Genomic DNA, 17,147 nt, shown 5'->3' with positions numbered 1-17,147 from the left:
AAGAATAAACTGCAATGTCACCACAGAATGGAGCTCTCGCCCACGGCCTCGGGAGCCTTTGGGGTCGCAAAAACAAACTTTTTATTACTTTAGAAATACCCATTGGAAACGGCCTCGCAGATGTTCGTTCACGGATTAGTTCACGCCACGCCACTGAACTTCACAAATGCAAGCTTACATGAAATTTCTAATAAAATGTTTCCCTCACAGCTGAAGACTTGTATGCAATTTAATATGTCGCACTTTGTCAAATAAATGTTGCATTTGCAAAGAACGCGTAAAAGAATCCTTTGTGCTATGCATTAAACTTGCTCGCCAAAGTCCATTCGCATAAAAAGAAAAAAAAAACAATCTGTATAGAGACTTTCAAACTTCTTTCAGAATTCTCGACGCCGAGAAAAAGAAACACTTTCCAAGTTTCTGCAGTAATATAGCACTTTATGACGTTGGAGTTGAGTTCTTTTTTGCTTGGTCCGAATAGGTGTTAGTCTTGGTTGATTAAAGGAGTTTCATTTATTCGAAGTAGTGGCACAGTTCATTTAACACTTCTTGGAAAAGTATTTCTTGTGTTATTAATTGTTCTTTCTTTGAACTAATGTTAGAATTATAATAGTCTATACATATATTTGCAGCATCTATTGTGTTTAAATGTTCTATTTCAAATATTTTAAGTTAAAATTGTATATGTACAAAACAAAAAAACGTACGTAAGTGGGCCGTTTGAAAACGTTTTGGTTAAATAGGGAAAAAGAATTGACTCCTAGTACCGAAGAGAAATAACATTAAATGTAACAATAAAGCTGTCGCTGGTAGAAATAATTGCATTTATATATGCATATAGATTTAAAATAAAGCACCCGAAAGATTTACCATTCATAAAATTCAAAAAGGCTTTAAAAATTGCTTGTAGAGAAATATTTTTAAAGCATAAATGGTATTTTTAGACTAAAAGTAAGTAGGTCATTAAATATCTGTCAATTGTACATTATTCATGCCTGTAAGGTAATTTCAGGGATACCGTAAACCGGATACTTTGTATATATATTTTCATCTAACTGTACCTAAAACTATGCATAATAAATATTTCATTCATTCATTTAGATATCTACTGCAGCGCTGCATTCATAAAATGAGTAACGGCTTGATTAGAACAATGCTTATAAGAAGTCACAACGCTATAGGGACCGTGCGCGTTGGAGGGTCTGCCATCTTGTGGCCTGAATCGGAACCATAAACATGCACATTTACACGTCACGTGTTTTCTTGTGCAAGTAGGTTCTGCCATCTTGTGGGCTACATCGGAACAAAAAACATCACATTTTCGCCTCGCGCCAATAATCTGACGGCTCCTGTGCTGCCTCCTACAGTTCATGCACGCTCCCTATGATACCGATCTATCAGTGTCAAAAGTTACGTTTTTGTTTGAAAAAGATGTCACTTTTGACACTGACATATAGATCTGTATTGTACCGCTGTGACTTCTTATAAGCATTGTTCGAATCGGGCCGTAACAGAATTAACGTCATAATCGCGGCGGTGAACGTCACTAATTTTTTCAAGGAATTTGACAGAGGTACAGTGGCGGCAATAACATCGCCGCAACAGTAATGCAGCTGCAGTAGACATTCGAATGTCACCTTTTTACTAATCTAGCGTTTTTTAATGCACAAATGATGTTTTGTAAAAATTTAAAACGTTCATATATTATCTGAGCTTTTCTAAAAAAATATTGAAGACCTGATTCTTACATATCCTGGTGTTTTTGGGTTCTTTCAACTCAAAATCACTGGCATATTCAATACATCTGCTAAAAAAATTCACAATATTTTTTATGAAAATTGTAGTTTTCACTACGTCACGCACACATACAAGTGATTTTTTTTTCACACTAAAACGTGACGTAATAGAACGGCCATTTTGGGTCATATTTTTTTAACAGTAGGATGGAGAATGCTGTACATTCTGAGTAGAATGACCGCAAAAATGTTCAGATTTATAAGAATCAGGTTTTCAATATTTATTTTAGAAAACGCCCATCTACTACGAGTCATAAAAACAGCAGTACTTTGTATGTCTTTTCCATTACGGAACAATAGTGTTCCAGACCTTTGGGAGGCATCCGCGGAGCAGAAGCCGACACGAAGAGACCGTTTTGACACTTTAATGAATTGTAAGGGGTACACCGAGCGGATGCTGCCCGTGGCATGGGACGCACGCAGAGGCATCACCCGCCAGGGACCCGTAAAGACTATTGAGAGTTGATGGAATCTCAAATGAACTAGGTCAAAGTGATGAATTAAGTACTAGATAAAAAGCAGTAATTTTATTGTTAAGCTGTTTTATTTTGTCATCAATCCAATTAATAATTTATAAATAATCCAAAATCATAAATAAATCCTAATTTTGTAAAATATACAGTAATAAGTACATTATAGGAACGGCATTATTACTTTTTAAATCTCAACTTGATTGATAGCCGCCCGTACTTTATTGTTGGGATTGTGATGTATTACAAGTAATTTCAAACCAATTAATCATGATAAAATTGTTAAAGTTATTACCTCAAGGATCTTACATTAATATCATGTTTATTATATTATTGTGCTACACGAGCGTGGCTCTGCCGTAAATGGTTTTAAAATAGACTTAATTAAAATAGAAAACCAACGAAGTAATTGAGTACCCTTCATTATTCTTATAGTTGAAATATCAACGATATCACACAAATTTTAACGTTCAAATTTAGGTAGGAATATTAAAATGTATTAAATTAACCCTTTGAACGCTATATGTCATTAACACAAACATCACTCAAACGCCAAGCTCCCGGGCGCAAGGGAGCTAATGTAAACCCTATACTTACTCGAAAGTGTGAAGGCTACTTTGACAGCGTACGTTTGTCATTGGCGCTGTGGGCACGACTAGTAACGACGCCTTTAGGTGTTCTTGACGTAAAAAAGGTTAAGTATTTTATAAGTTACTAGTGATTCCCTTGGTTCCGCCCGCTTGAGATTCGATCCGTGTCATTTGTTGCCAGTTTTATCTATACGAGTATATTACATTTCTAGGTTCACAAGCCTTTCATTAAAATTTATTTTAGCCATAAAAAGGTACCGTAAGACCACATCCAACCAGCCAGGTGATACCTAGGCAAGGGGCGGCAGTTCATATGGCCGATGGGAGGGTGAGGCGTATACATTGAGTTAGCAATATTAGCGCCCCCCTCCCCCCCTTCCACTTGGCGACGCCATTGCACCAAACGTCAGGCCAAATAATAAAAGTAGGTGCACTAAATTATGTCCCGTATTAGTTTAAATTATGATAAATATCGTATTAGTTTAAATTTATATAATTGATCAAAGTTTGCGATCTTGCAAAAACAAAACTCCTAGATTAATTTTGTCTACAGCGATATTCATAATAAACGACCTTATATTATCATTACCATCAGCTAGAGCTTATCCTTTACTAATTACAAAAACCTTGGGCCAGTGAAGACAAAAAGAACAATTTCTTCATATAATTAATTATGATTTACGCGTGTATCCTTACACCACCACCAATGGGATCCAGGAAAATGCCGCGTCATTGCTTTTTGCATCGACCCTTAGATTCATTCAGTACAGACATGTTAACAACAAAACCTTCGTGGCAGGAATACATATAAAATGTACGAATATTCGTGATTCAGTGAAAAGTACGGGAGGCTATTGAAATTAGTCGTCATCTGAATTTTAAGGGTCACCAGCAAGCTCGGTTCTCCATACAAACGTAGCGTAGTATATGACTTGGAACTCCAGTAGCCATCTAAGAAGTGTAACGTTCTTACGGTAGATGTCGCTAGGGTCCCCTAGACCCATATAGTGGAAAAATTTGCTCCCTATAGATGAGGTCTTGGTGGCTCAGATGGCAGAGCGCTGGAGTATCGATCCAGAGGCCGTGAGTTCAAGTCTCACCCAAGACAGTATTTTTCCACTTTAAATTTATTCTAAGCTTAACGTAGTTTAATGCTCTCATTTTAAAACTACTAGTTAGATTGCTGTAATTAGTTTATGTAGCCTAGTTTCATAGTTAAGAAAATACAACGAATTTCAGATTTTCATACAAAACTTGTCTTTGCTTTATTTTGTTTGTTTTATAAGGTAGAGCAATATAAACTAATTCATCCCTAGATATACCTCATGTCATTGTATGTGCAAAGTTGCATTACAATACAACACGTAGTTTTAAAATGAGAACGAAACTCCGTTTGCATGGGAAGGTGAAATTCGGCCGAGCTTGCCGAACTGGGAACTTTTGGGTACTACGTCGGTGGTCACTCTGGACGGACGAACTTAACAAAATTTCTAATAACTTAACAAAAAAGGATATGTCTCTATTTATAAAATAATTAGTCTGTGACAGATACTGAACGAGAACTGTAGAGATAAATTATATCTATTATATCTGTTATTGTTTTTTTCTTTTGTGGTACAATAAAGTTTACAGTACAGTGCTACTTTACCGCACTAGTGCGAAAATTAGCATATTACGTTCCTGTGTCAAACATTTAAAGGGCCATATGTACTGTAAAACGTTACTTATATTCCTATTTGGATTTCGCAGGCGCCGCAGGCGACAGTTCATTCCACAGTTTAGCTGTGCGAGGCAGGAAGTTTTTGGAGAAACGCTCAGCTGAGGACTGCCAACCATTCAGCCAGTGGTGACGATGGAAATGTTGTCGCGTAGGACGAAAAGAAGCGGCAGGGATTAATCCGAACAATTCCTCGGAGCACTCTCCGTTATACATGCGATAGAAAATGCAGGCGAGGCCACATCTCTACGCAGCGCCAAGGAGTCAAGCCGATCCGAAATACGCTGACAGTCGACAATTCGAGTCGCTCTTCGTTGGATGAGGTCCAGAGGGAGAAGATGGTATTGGGGTGTTGAAATTCAGTTCTATTAAAACCGCCCTCCGTTCAGTACGCAAACTCGCACTCATTATGAACGCTACTCGCGCACACTGCTGGCCTAGCCAAGGTAACAATCGCTATCGCTACGACAACGAAACGCTTTGTACCTCTCTATCACTCTTCCATATTAGTGCGACAATGACAATAGCATGTTGGCAATGTAAATGGAGACCTAGCCTCTCCGAAACATGACGCGCGAGTGTCTGAAAAACGTGTAAGTGAAAGCGTAAAATTATTACGATTAAGAATCTTAACCTAACACTTACCTAATTTAAAAGCAAAGCTCAGCAAACGGAAACAATCATAATTTAAGCAAAAGGCCTTCAAAATCCCGCTCAACGTAAACAGTTTCTCTTAAAGAAGATTAACCCAGATATTTTTAATGTCACCCCTTAAAAGAAAATCGCTCCTCCATACAAATGTAGTCACCATTTTCTTTCTGAATATTAATATAAAAGAAAATAGGTATTTTTACACACAAAATTGGCTCTCTATTGCTATTTAATAAGTTTTAGGCAAAAATTTCATTTTTGGTACATACTTTTAATCGCTGACTGTACTTTTCTTTTTACAGGCAACTATAGTGCTCATCGAGACAATTCTTAAAACGCCAAACACAATTAGGTTGCGTTGTTTTATCACAGAGTTCCTATGGTCACCTCCTATCTCCATCATCAGATCAGCTCGATGGTACCATAATATTGCATTGTAAATTATATCGTATAAAATATTCAAGATAGGAAAATGCGGACTAGATTTCTATGGATAGGCGGTTTTTCACTTTCCTTTCAAACGGCCTTTAATCTGGCACGTGGACTAAGACAATGGAACGGGATTCCATTTGTCGACTCATTCAGTGAATCATTCACTCATTCACTGAATTGAACGGATTGGAACAAAGACCGGATTGTTTTAAAACGACTTTTGCTGCCGCTTAATGTTGTTTGCAGGTTTCTTTGGTAACTTTGTCTTCTTCATTTAATCGCTTTTCTGGTTATATTCATTTAGTTTTCTTTACGAATTTTATGATTTTGGTTTAGGTACTTGGGCATTTCTATTTAAAGTTTTACTCTCGAGTTTTTCTCAAGTCATTATTTAACTGAGCAAATGCTGTTTTTTATTGAAATATATAACATTGACACATCATATATTAAGTTTAATGCAGAGTAAATCCCTTTTTCTTCCCTTAAATCAAGTTCTTAGATAATATCCTATAAAAATCCAAGTTATAGTGGACTGGGAATAGATTTGCAGGAAGTGAGTTCTATTCCTTAGCCGTTCGCATGATAAATCTGGATGCGTAGAGTTTAGTGCGAATCAGTGGCAGTATAGTCGTTCGATTTGAAGCTGGCCCGAATCGGCTAATCTTTTGTCTATTGTTTACTAAAACCGCGCGTGCCACTATCTGCAAAAAAAGGGTCGTATAATTCTAATTGGCAGGTGCCAGATAAGTGTGAAACGTAAGGCAACGTCTAGTCCCACGGCGGCAGAACGGTGATGAGGAGATTAGATTATGTAATCCCATTTGGTAAGTTTTTCTAAAAGTTTCTCATTTGGGCTGAAAAATACGAAATCTGTAATATACAAATAATTTATGTAATTTTCTGTTAAGTAACGAAACTTAGATACGATTTTGTAACTCAGGGGAAGAATTTTTAGAAAAGTGATTTTTTAGTACGGTGGAATTGCGCATATATTATACAGGATAGGGAAATATTTTATATGTATATATTTAACTAGTAAACAAAAATCGTTTCAAATTAAATCGTGTAAATTTAAAGTAGCTATAACTAATATTAATATCCATTCCAGTAACGACTTTATCCACGTAGAGGATAAAAACTTTCATCCTCATATTCAAACGCGTTTTTTTAAGTTACTTAACAAAGGTTAAGTTAAAATATCCAATGACTGTACGTATAAAACCAACAATTGACGTAATTTTTTGCAGAATTGTAATGAACATTACCTCGTACTAATCCAATTACAAATAGGTTTACCCTACATAGTTTAATCCTATTTGTAGAGTGATAAAAGTTAGTGCATTATAATGTTTAGACCACGCGCATTCAAGTTATTAAAATATGATTTTAATTTGATGTTAGTATAAAAAGTGGTGGTAGCCTAGTGGATATAACGTCCGACTTTCAATCCGGAGGTCGCGGGTTCAAATCCTAGTTTATACTAATGGGTTTTTCGGAACTTATGCACGAAATATCATTTGATATATACCACTAGGTTTTTGTTAAGGAAAACATCGTGAGGAAACCTGCATACATCCGCGAAGAAATTCAAAGGTGTAGATGAGGTTTAAGAGAGGTACGGGCATTGTGAATGTCATCTCGCTTTGTGTGGTAGGGCACAGCCTGTGGATGTCATTCCAGATCTAGAGCAGAGCCCAACTGGGGAAGTACCTCCACCTTACAGAAAACAGCAGCCAAATAACACTAGACCCTACTCATAGTGTTGTGTTCCTGCCGGTGAGTAAGGTTGCCAGAGCTCAACGAGGGGGGGCGGGTTTAGGGTCGGCAACGCGCATGTAACTCCTCTGGAGCTGCAGGCGTACATAGGCTACGGAGACTGCTTACCATCAGGCGGGCCGTATGCTTGTTTGCCACCGACGTAGTATAAAAAAAATGAAGTCACCAATCTGCATTGGGCTAGCGTGGGGATTATATCCCAAGCCCTCTCGCGCATGAGAGGAGGCCTGTGCCCAGCAGTGAGACGTATATAGGTTTAATTATTATTAGTATTAGTACTAGAACCACTGGTAGTTACTGGAACAGATACAAATGTGCAATGAGGGCATTCATTCCTAGAGGCGCTAGTGTAGTGTGAGTGTGAGGTCTTCGATATATCAATTGTCACCGTTTCTGGGTGGGTTACGCGCGTTTATTGTTAGTAAAATTACATCACACTCACCACGTGATATTAAATCACATCACATTCACCGCGTGATCTGGGTTCCGGCAGAATATCAGTGCTTTGCTCGAAACAGTGAAGCGTATAGCTGAGTCGGCACCCTTTTGTTGTTGCTGCAATGCACACTACATTATACACTACTGCTGCAAGTTATTCTACTATTCCTGTTGGTGTTTTGTCTCTAATATTTATATGATTTTGTTTTAGTTGATTACATCAAAATACAAAATCATAAGCAAAATCTTAAGCGCTGGTGGCCTAGCGGTAAGAGCGTGCGATTTGCAATCCGGAGGTCGCAAATCGCACGCTCTTACCGCTGCGATTTGCAATCGAGTTTTTCGGAACTTATGTACGAAATATCATTTGATATTTACCAGTCGCTTTTCGTTGAAGGAAAACAGCGTGAGGAAACCGGATTAATCCCAACAAGGCCTAGTTTACCCTCTGGGTTGGAAGGGCCAGGCTCCCATGACCCTTGGCCAAATGCCGGGACAACGCGAGGAAGAAGAGAGAGAGTTTTAATTGATTGTGTATTATGTTAATTGTGTATTCTTTTCTTTGCCTATGTATTCCTAAATTATGTCTATCTAAAATTATAATTGTTTTATTGAAAATATGAGTTAGGGCTCAATGAGTATCTGAGCCCCTAGTGTAAATTTATTCGATAGCGAAACGTGACGTCTGCGTTTGCGTTAAGTTTCATTTTGTATGGAATTTAGAAACAGCGCGCCAAGCGGGTCGTTTTGGAAACTGAAAATCCCATACAAAATGAGACTTAACGCAAACGCGTACGTCACGTTTCGCTATCGAATAAATGTACACTAGGGGTACAGTACTTAAAGCGGAGTTAAGAAAAAAAGGTGCACAACTAAGCGGGTCAAAGGAGCAACTTAAGAGGTTAGTTTTTTACGGTATGGTGTTATGGTATGTTATGTATTGAATACGATTTGAAATTAAAAACTTTGTTGAACCCATAATAACAATGAGTTTGGCAGCTGTACCTCGGACCTTACTCAACAGTGGCGCCAACTAGTAAGCACAAAAGCAGGTAGCCCTCATCGAGATGCACTGAGACCGAAGGCGCCTCGCGTCTGTAATTTTCTGTACAAAACATTCTGCCGATTTTTGCGGAGGAAGGGCAAGTCAAATGTATGGCTATTTATACGTAACGTACAAATTGCCATGTCAGATAAACGTCAGTCCATACAATAAAACCATTGGCAGAGATTCGACAGAGGGGTAAGCTCTGAAAGGTAACTCGGTTGGTCGGTGGTTAAATTCTCTAAGACTGAGATCTATCAAATTAAAATCACATTTTTATAACAAGAAAGCTTCTCAGCTGCCATTTTACGGCAGCCGTCTTATCTCTGCGTTCATTCTCTATAAAGACTGCGACAGAGCTATTAAGTTCTTAGTACTTAAAGTGCACTCAATTAAGTACAGTGTCGCAAACAATGCTTAGACGAGTCAGAGAAATAAGTAAGCATAGAGTAGAAGAAGTTTAAAGAAGAAATAAATCTTTAAACGCGTTTTACCATAATTCTCATTTTTAGACTTGTTCCCGTTTATCACTAAGTGAGCGTTATGTACGAAATATCATTTGATATTTACCAGTCGCTTTTCGGTGAAGGAAAACATCGTGAGGAAACCGGACTAATCCTAATAAGGCCTAGTTTACCGTCTGCATTGGAAGGTCAGATGGCAGTCGCTTTCGTTAAAACTAGTGCTACGCTAATTCTGGGGACTAGTTGTCAAGCGGACCCCAGGCTCCCATGAGCCGTGGTAATAATGCCGGGACAACGCGAGGAAGAAGAAGATATAATATCAGCAGTGATCAGCATCGGCTACCAAGTATTTAGCTGTAAAACTATTTTTTTACATGGTTTTCAAAATAGTCGTTTTCGTTATGGCTTGTGGTTACAAATTCTTTCATTATTGTAAATATGGTTCTAATGTAAGAAAAAACGATATATTGAGTGATTTTTTTTACAACTACCATCAATGGAGAAGAGTGGTACACATGAAAATGGGTCACAGTGGTCAAAGAAAAATCGGGCATCAAAATTAAAAGTTTTCTTTTAGAAAAAACAAAACATGAATAACATGATACCAGAAGAACAAAACTAATATAATATATCTGTTCTTCAAGTTGAAGCCAGTATGCCAAATAAAAGCCGTATAAAATCATCGCACACTATGATAAATTATGATCAACGGATATGATCAAAAATTTGCACATAATATATCATAAAGCAATATATTTTAATGGATAAATCCTGAAAAAATGCAGGAGCTCTTATTTTTTCTTTTAATCGGACGATGATTCACTTTTACACGTGGGTAACAGTGAATCTTTCTCCACATTTATTTAAATTTCATCTTATTTTAGACTTCCTTACAGCTTTTTTCTTGATAAGGTTTGAGACTTTTTAATACTCTAAGTTTAGATAAGGAAACCATCTAATTTGAAGTAAACTACAGCTCTAACAAAAAAAGTGGTCCACTGTGACCCACTCGCGCGAGATCACGCCTTGCAATACATTTTGCGCGCACTAGTATGTGCGAGCCATCTTATCATAAGAATAAAACCTTATAAACACCGCATTCAACAGGTCGATTCCCATATGCACCGTTTGATGAATTTCAATTCAATTGGAAATCGCGATAACTCATTCATTTTTAATGTTCCGTACAAGTGATTCCATAAGTGTTCACGGAACACTTATGGAATCACTTTGGTTTTGCAAATCAGTTATATGAGATTTTTAATATTGCCGCGCGGCGATATAACTCGTTCTAAGTAACTTTTATATTTAATTTTACATTTGTATCTTCCATATTTTATTACTTAGGTGTAAATATAATTTGTACCATTTTACAGCTCACTGGCCAAGCTATTCATTACCCAGAGGTCAACGGATATGCCCTTTCTTTTTAAAGATTTAATATAAAAAGAGCTTCAATTCAGCTTAAACTTTTATTTGCCATTTGCAGAGATTATCTAACTTCATTTTCATTCAGTACTAAGTACTTCAATCACAGAATTCATTTAAATAACTTAACGTTATTCTGTTTATCATGCCATTGATTTTTAGGTCGGAACGTACAACATTCGTAGGTCGCGTTTCCCTACGAGGGGTGGCTGAAAAGTATTCTACCTAGCCTAGAAATAATAATAAAAAAAACTGGCCGCTATGATTTCGTGTTCATTGACTATTCTTTTTTCAAAATTTCAAACTTTTATTAGTCAGTTGCTCTTCATTTGTTTTTGACATTCGAATTCTTGCAACATGTCGCCACAGAAAAATAACTTGATCTAAATTGAGCAACGTTCAGTGATTAAATCTCTCACTAAAGAAGGAAATACATCTTCGCAGATAAAACAACGTATGTTGCCCGTGTTTGGTGATTTGTGTCCTTCCGATTCCACAATAAAGTTCTGGTCTAGACAATTTAAAATGGGCCACGAAAGCCTAGGAGACGATCCTAGTAGTGGACGCCCAATTTCTGCCATCACTGAAGAAAATGTGACAAAGGTTAAAAATATAATTCTTGATGATTCATGGCTATTTAAACATGTCTAAGGTTAGTGCCGTTGGGTCCCCAAAATCCCGCGTTAGACAAGGACAGACGTGTCAAATGTTGTCAAGAGTTTTTAGGCATGAGTCGCGGCAAAGAGGAAGAAATTATTTTCAGGATTGTGATATGTGATGAGACTTGGATTAAACAATGGGACCTAGAAAGTAAACAGGAATCACTATAATGGAAATTCAAACGAAAAGCCTTCTCGGAAGTTCAAGGTTCGTCCATCGGCTAGCAAACTTATGGCGACAATTTTTGGGATCCTGAAGGGATGTTACTAGGAGATTATTTACCTAAGAAAACGACAATGAATGCTTATTATTACGCAAATTTACTTTGCCAGCTGAGAGACGCCATAAAAGAAAAAAAGGAGGGGTAAACTTAGCAGAGGAGTTCTGATTTTACACGACAAAGCACCTGTGCATACGGTTCGCACTACACAGTTAGCCATGGCCAGAAATGGCTTCGACGCCATCGACCACTCCCCTTACAGCCCAGAGTTAGCCCCCTGTAACTATTTCCTGTTCAGACTTTTAAAGAAAGATCTCAGGGCGCGAAGATTTTCTACTGATAATGAGATGATAGCCGCGGTGAACGAATATTTTGACGACAAACCGAAAGATCTTTTTAGGGTTCCGTAGCCAAATGGCAAAAAACGGAACCCTTATAGATTCGTTTAAAGGTTTAATGTCGCTATTTGACAAATGTAATAAATGCATTTCGGTAGAAGGATATTATATAAAAAAATAAAATATAAACTACTCAGCTACGTCTTTTCTTTCATAGTCAGGTAGATTATTTTTAGCCACCCCTCATATGTCGTAACGGCGGATAGTAATGCGTCGTGGCCTGTCCGCGTAGCTAACATGCCTTCGCATTCATATGGAAGAGTGATAGACACAAAACGTTTCGTTATCATAGCGCAATTGATTGTCACCTTGGCTAGACACCCAGGGTGCTTAGCCAACATGCCAATCGTTAAGCCACGAAGCGTATCGTAGTCTCTCTCTATCACTTTTCCATATTAGTGCGACGGTGACAGTTGCGTTTCGTTCGCTACGCAGCGTTAACGATTGGCACATTGGCAACGCAGGCTGATCCTCTTTTTTCGATGCTAACATTGCTGACTGTACGTACTGTTGACAGTTGAATTAAATCATCTCCCTTTTATTTGACATATTTTTATGGCAGAAATGAACTCTCGAGTTTAACCTACATTGACATTAAGGCATGTTGTTATGCCATCGCGAAATTGACTTTTTCTAAGAATAAAACGCATAGATGTATTTTTTTTTAAATAAGAGCTTTTTAGTTGTTACAAATATTGTTTCAAATTAAAACAAATGTCGGATGAGAATACTTTTGGCCATACGCCACATACATTGGTTTGCAAGAGAGCGAAAAGAAGCAAAAGAAATATTTTTCGAAAAGTATTAAACATAAGCATACGGCCCACCGGATGGTAAGCAGTCACCGTAGTCTATCGACACCCGCAACTCCAGTTGTTACATGCGCGTTGCCGACCCTTTAAAAATATTATTTGAAGAACCTCATACTGAAGACCTTCGGGAAAACCTCGGCAGGTAGCTTATTCCACAGCCGGAGCGTCCGCGGGAAGAAGTTCCTCTTAAACCGCACAGTGCGCGATCGTTTAGGTTCTAGGGTAGAAAATAGAAAAGAAATAGAAAGTAGCCGTGGGCATCATGTCAAACAAGTCTTCAGAGCACAGCCCATTGTACAAGCGGTAGAACACACACAAGGAGGCAAAGTTAAGTCTCTCCAGACTTAAAGGTTCAATACCGCCTGTGAGTTTGGGATCGTCGACGATTCGTACAGCACGCCAGTGGTGGGAAACTCCAGCGTTCGGGCGTGCTCGGCCCTGTTCGGCTCAGCATTGCTACGAGCAATTATTAGGGTTGGCAAAACTTGACGTCCTTTTGCGTGCACAGCCGCAGATAAGAATATGACTTGAATTTTGACAACCGAAAGGGAAAATGCCAAACATTCGAAAGAGACAACTTGATTCGACCCTGATTTGCTGTCCAACTTCGGTTTTTCACTTATTCTGTGGTTTTACGCCAAAGCCCAAACTAATGGTTCCAACTTAATCTAAACTAGGTACAGTCAGTAGTTGAAGTAGTGAATGAAACACTGTACCTACCATGTACCTGTATCTACCATCCTCCAAAACTTTTCCAAATAGAGATAAATCTTTACATTTCTCCTTAGGAATTTATTTCATCTATAATAAAAAAATGATGAAGCCTGTTGTCGATGTCGTCATTATTAGTTGGGACGAAGCGTGTGATTGATTCGCATTTGTAGTCACCTGATGAAGCCTGCGTTGCGGATATCCTAGATATAAACTGGATTATCGTTCAATAGTTGTTTTATAAGGGGGCAAAGTTGTTGTTTAACCCGAGCAAGCGATAGATTATAAAATTGAAAAGTGGTATCTTAAGCGTTGCGAGGGTTTCATTGCACGAGTGTTAAACAAATTTTGCCTACGAGTGAAACCCAATATTTTACGTCACACTAACATGAGGAAAATACTAACTCTGTAAACCATTAACCAAAATCTAATACAAATGAACGTTATTAAATGTAGAATTGATCGGATAAGGAACACAGAGCTGCGCTCTAAAACTGGTATTGCAGATGTGGGTGTGAAGGCCGCGAAGCTCAAGTGGGATAAGGCAAGGTACATCTGTAGGTTGCACCCGGACAGATGGCTTAAAATAGCGACTGCATGGGCACCACACCCGCGGCAGAGGCAGAGGCAGACCAAAAAGGAGATGGCGAGATGACCTGGACTCATTTTGTGGCGACGGGCGGGAGCATGCACAAAGCCGTGAAGACAGGGAAGGCCTTTATCCAGCAGTGTGACACAATGTAGGCTAATATAAAACAGAAGTTTATCATTCAATATCATAATTAAAAAATCGGCCAATAGTTATTATTCTGTCAGAATAAGTTAAACGGGGGCTATTAGTAAGTATCATGTATATTACAAGTATAAGGTACTCACCTTCGCAGCGCTTTGTACGTCTTTTTACTATGAAGCCTTTTACAATAACTCAAATACATGGTTCAAAAGTTAGAGGGAGGGGGGACATATTTGTTTTCGATAGCGATTATTTCCGAAAATGTTTACTTTATCAAAAAGTTATTGGAGAGCCACCATTGGGTCAAAGTAAAACAAAATTTTAAAAAACGTCATTTTGTATGGGAGGTACCCTTAAATTATGCAGTTTTTATTTTACCGTTCTATCGCCATGCATGATTTATGCGCGTAATTCTCTGAGACACGTAAGAAATAAGTCATTTTATTACTTTTAACACTCTAGTAGCCGCTGTAATACCTATTCAGATTTTTTGAAATAAAATAAATTTCCCTTATTAATAAAATTAATAGAGAAAAGCTACACAAGAACTCGAGACATGAAAAAACAGAATGAATCCTCGAAATAAGAATCTTCATTTATCTGTGAGATAATTCCCAAGCCAAAAAGTGTCCCCGAAAGGCACTCACCTGTTGTACCCGACGATAACTTCCTCACTCACTCGCACTGTGGCTTACAATATATACAATAAAATACAATCTAATACCAATCAATCAGTCAATTATTATTGTCAACTGTTCAACTTAACAACAAAGTCCTCGAAAAAACAAATGTCAAGCGATCATCGCCGGCTCAGACATCGATTTTCGAAACGCGTTCGAATTTCAAAATTATTGTCGTTTTTTTTTAAATTTATTGTCCAGAGAGCGTGCGTATTGCGCCGCGTCAGGGGTTAGACTGAAATTGTGGGCTGAAAACGGGGTTGTATACTTAGCTCAATGTGAGTGGGTGTTTTAGAGAGGGACGCTCATATACCAGAATGTTGGCGTAAGAAAGAGTGCGTGGAAGTGCGGTGAGGGGGATTTTGCTCACGTACCAGCTCTGGATGCCAGGAATTTGTAGGCGTCAGTAATTGTACCTTTGATTAGGGTTTCCGAATTTAATAAGTTGTCTTTGGTGCTGTCTGTGGTTGATGGGTTGTCGTTGTCATTAGAGACAAGTTGAATGTCGTGTATCGGCGACTTAGCCGGTATACACGTAAGCGGATTATGACGTAGGTAACGATGAATGAAATCTCTTAGTAGACGATGTTTCCTACTTAAGTAGATACTCGTCTCTGCCTACCATTTCGTTGAAGTAGAATTTAATTTTGACGACCGATCTGCCCTAGTGGGTGCCAAATCCTGGTAAGGGCATTAAATTTTGTTGTGAACACGGATTTGCACCAGAGTCATGTAATGGGTGTTTCCTATGTATTCAAGTATTTATATATTATATATATCGTTGTCTAAGTACCTACAACACAAGCCTTATTGAGCTTATGTGGGACATAGCCAATTTGTGTAATAATGTCAATTTTTACAAGCTTTTATTTAACTGGCAATGTGTATTTACTTTGTTTGTAATAAGTTTGTTTCGGTTAAATCTTGCAAGCTAAATTAGACCCACTTCCATTGAGCTGAAACTTTTACGAGTAACATATACATATGTAAGTAAGGTGACAATGCCATGTTATGGTACCATGGAGCTGATCTGATGGCCCTAGGAACTCTGTGATAAAACAACGCAACCTGATTCTATTTGTGTTTTTTAGAATTGCATCGATTAGTTTTAGTTGCCTGTTTTGGAAGAAAAGTACAGTCAGCGATAAAAGCTTATTTAACCCCCATTTTGTCCTGTAAGGGGACAATTCCTGGGTGCTTAGCCAACATGCCAATCGTTAACGCTTCGAAGCGAACGAAACACAACTGTCGCTGTCACTATAATATGGATGTGAGTACGCTACGCTGTGGATCGTTAAAATTTGACACGTTGGCTAAGTACCCTGGCATAATTTAGGTTAAAAGCTAGGTATCTATGTATTTTCAGTTCAATCAAACACCCAAATATCCAAACACGTGTCACTAATATGTCTTAACGTAAAATCTTTCGAAGTTTAAAGCATACTTTTAGATACAGGATAACTTGAGCACTTTCTTAAAATATATATCTTTGAAGTATTTAATAAGTTGATCTATTTTTAGACACGGCAAAAATTATTGAAGCGTAATTTCAAGCGTTGTTGGTTTCTTTTATCTGTTATATACAAATCAGGCTTCAGTATGTAAATTTTGTATCAGTCTTCATACTGGTAAATTTCCAAAATTACTTGGAACTCCGGTAGCCGTTTAATAAATATAATACTTTTTGGTAGATGTCCTTCCTAAGGCGTATATGAAGGATATGGTGGAAATAATCGCTGTCATCGAGGAAGTTTCGGAAGCTCAGTTGGTAGAGCGATGGGCTGGTATCCCGGATTCACGAGTTCCAGTTTCACCCTGTTATAGGGCGGCCTCCGTTGGAGTTTTGAAGAAAACTCTTGAATTCAACCCAAACAGTATATTCAACCCAAACAGTTTATTCAACCAAAATACACTGCACAAACTTACACACTACCCCCTTATTCATAAACGTGTACTAAGTTACGATGCCGCTTATCATCGGTTGTCTCTTTCCGACGTATTGGTATTATGGAAAGGGTTAAACGATGATTAACGGCATCGTAACTGTAGTACACGTTTATGAATAAGGGGGTAAAAGATTTAGAATATTATTAGAGCTATGTTTAAAGAGTAAATTACGAGTGACC

General features: G+C 38.0%; 1 protein-coding gene and 1 non-coding gene across 3 annotated transcripts in view; one reads left to right on the top strand and one right to left on the bottom strand.

Annotated features, from left to right (window-relative positions):
- LOC133530773 (uncharacterized) overlaps positions 1-15,927 on the bottom strand; it is a 156,286-nt gene extending 140,359 nt beyond the window's left edge. The window contains exon 1 of one of the 2 annotated variants that reach the window (XM_061868843.1): positions 14,989-15,927. The gene's annotated coding sequence lies outside the window, so the exon portion shown is untranslated. The remainder of the gene's footprint in view (positions 1-14,988) is intronic. The other variant, XM_061868842.1, reaches the window with a different exon arrangement.
- Trnad-auc (transfer RNA aspartic acid (anticodon AUC)) lies at positions 3,892-3,964 on the top strand. The gene has a single exon. It is a non-coding gene; the product is annotated as a tRNA-Asp (tRNA).
- Positions 15,928-17,147: the final 1,220 nt, after the last annotated feature.

The sequence above is a fragment of the Cydia pomonella genome, chromosome 23 (assembly GCF_033807575.1).
Source record: "Cydia pomonella isolate Wapato2018A chromosome 23, ilCydPomo1, whole genome shotgun sequence".
Taxonomy (NCBI): domain Eukaryota; kingdom Metazoa; phylum Arthropoda; class Insecta; order Lepidoptera; family Tortricidae; genus Cydia; species Cydia pomonella.
This window is presented reverse-complemented; position numbering and strand designations above follow the sequence as displayed.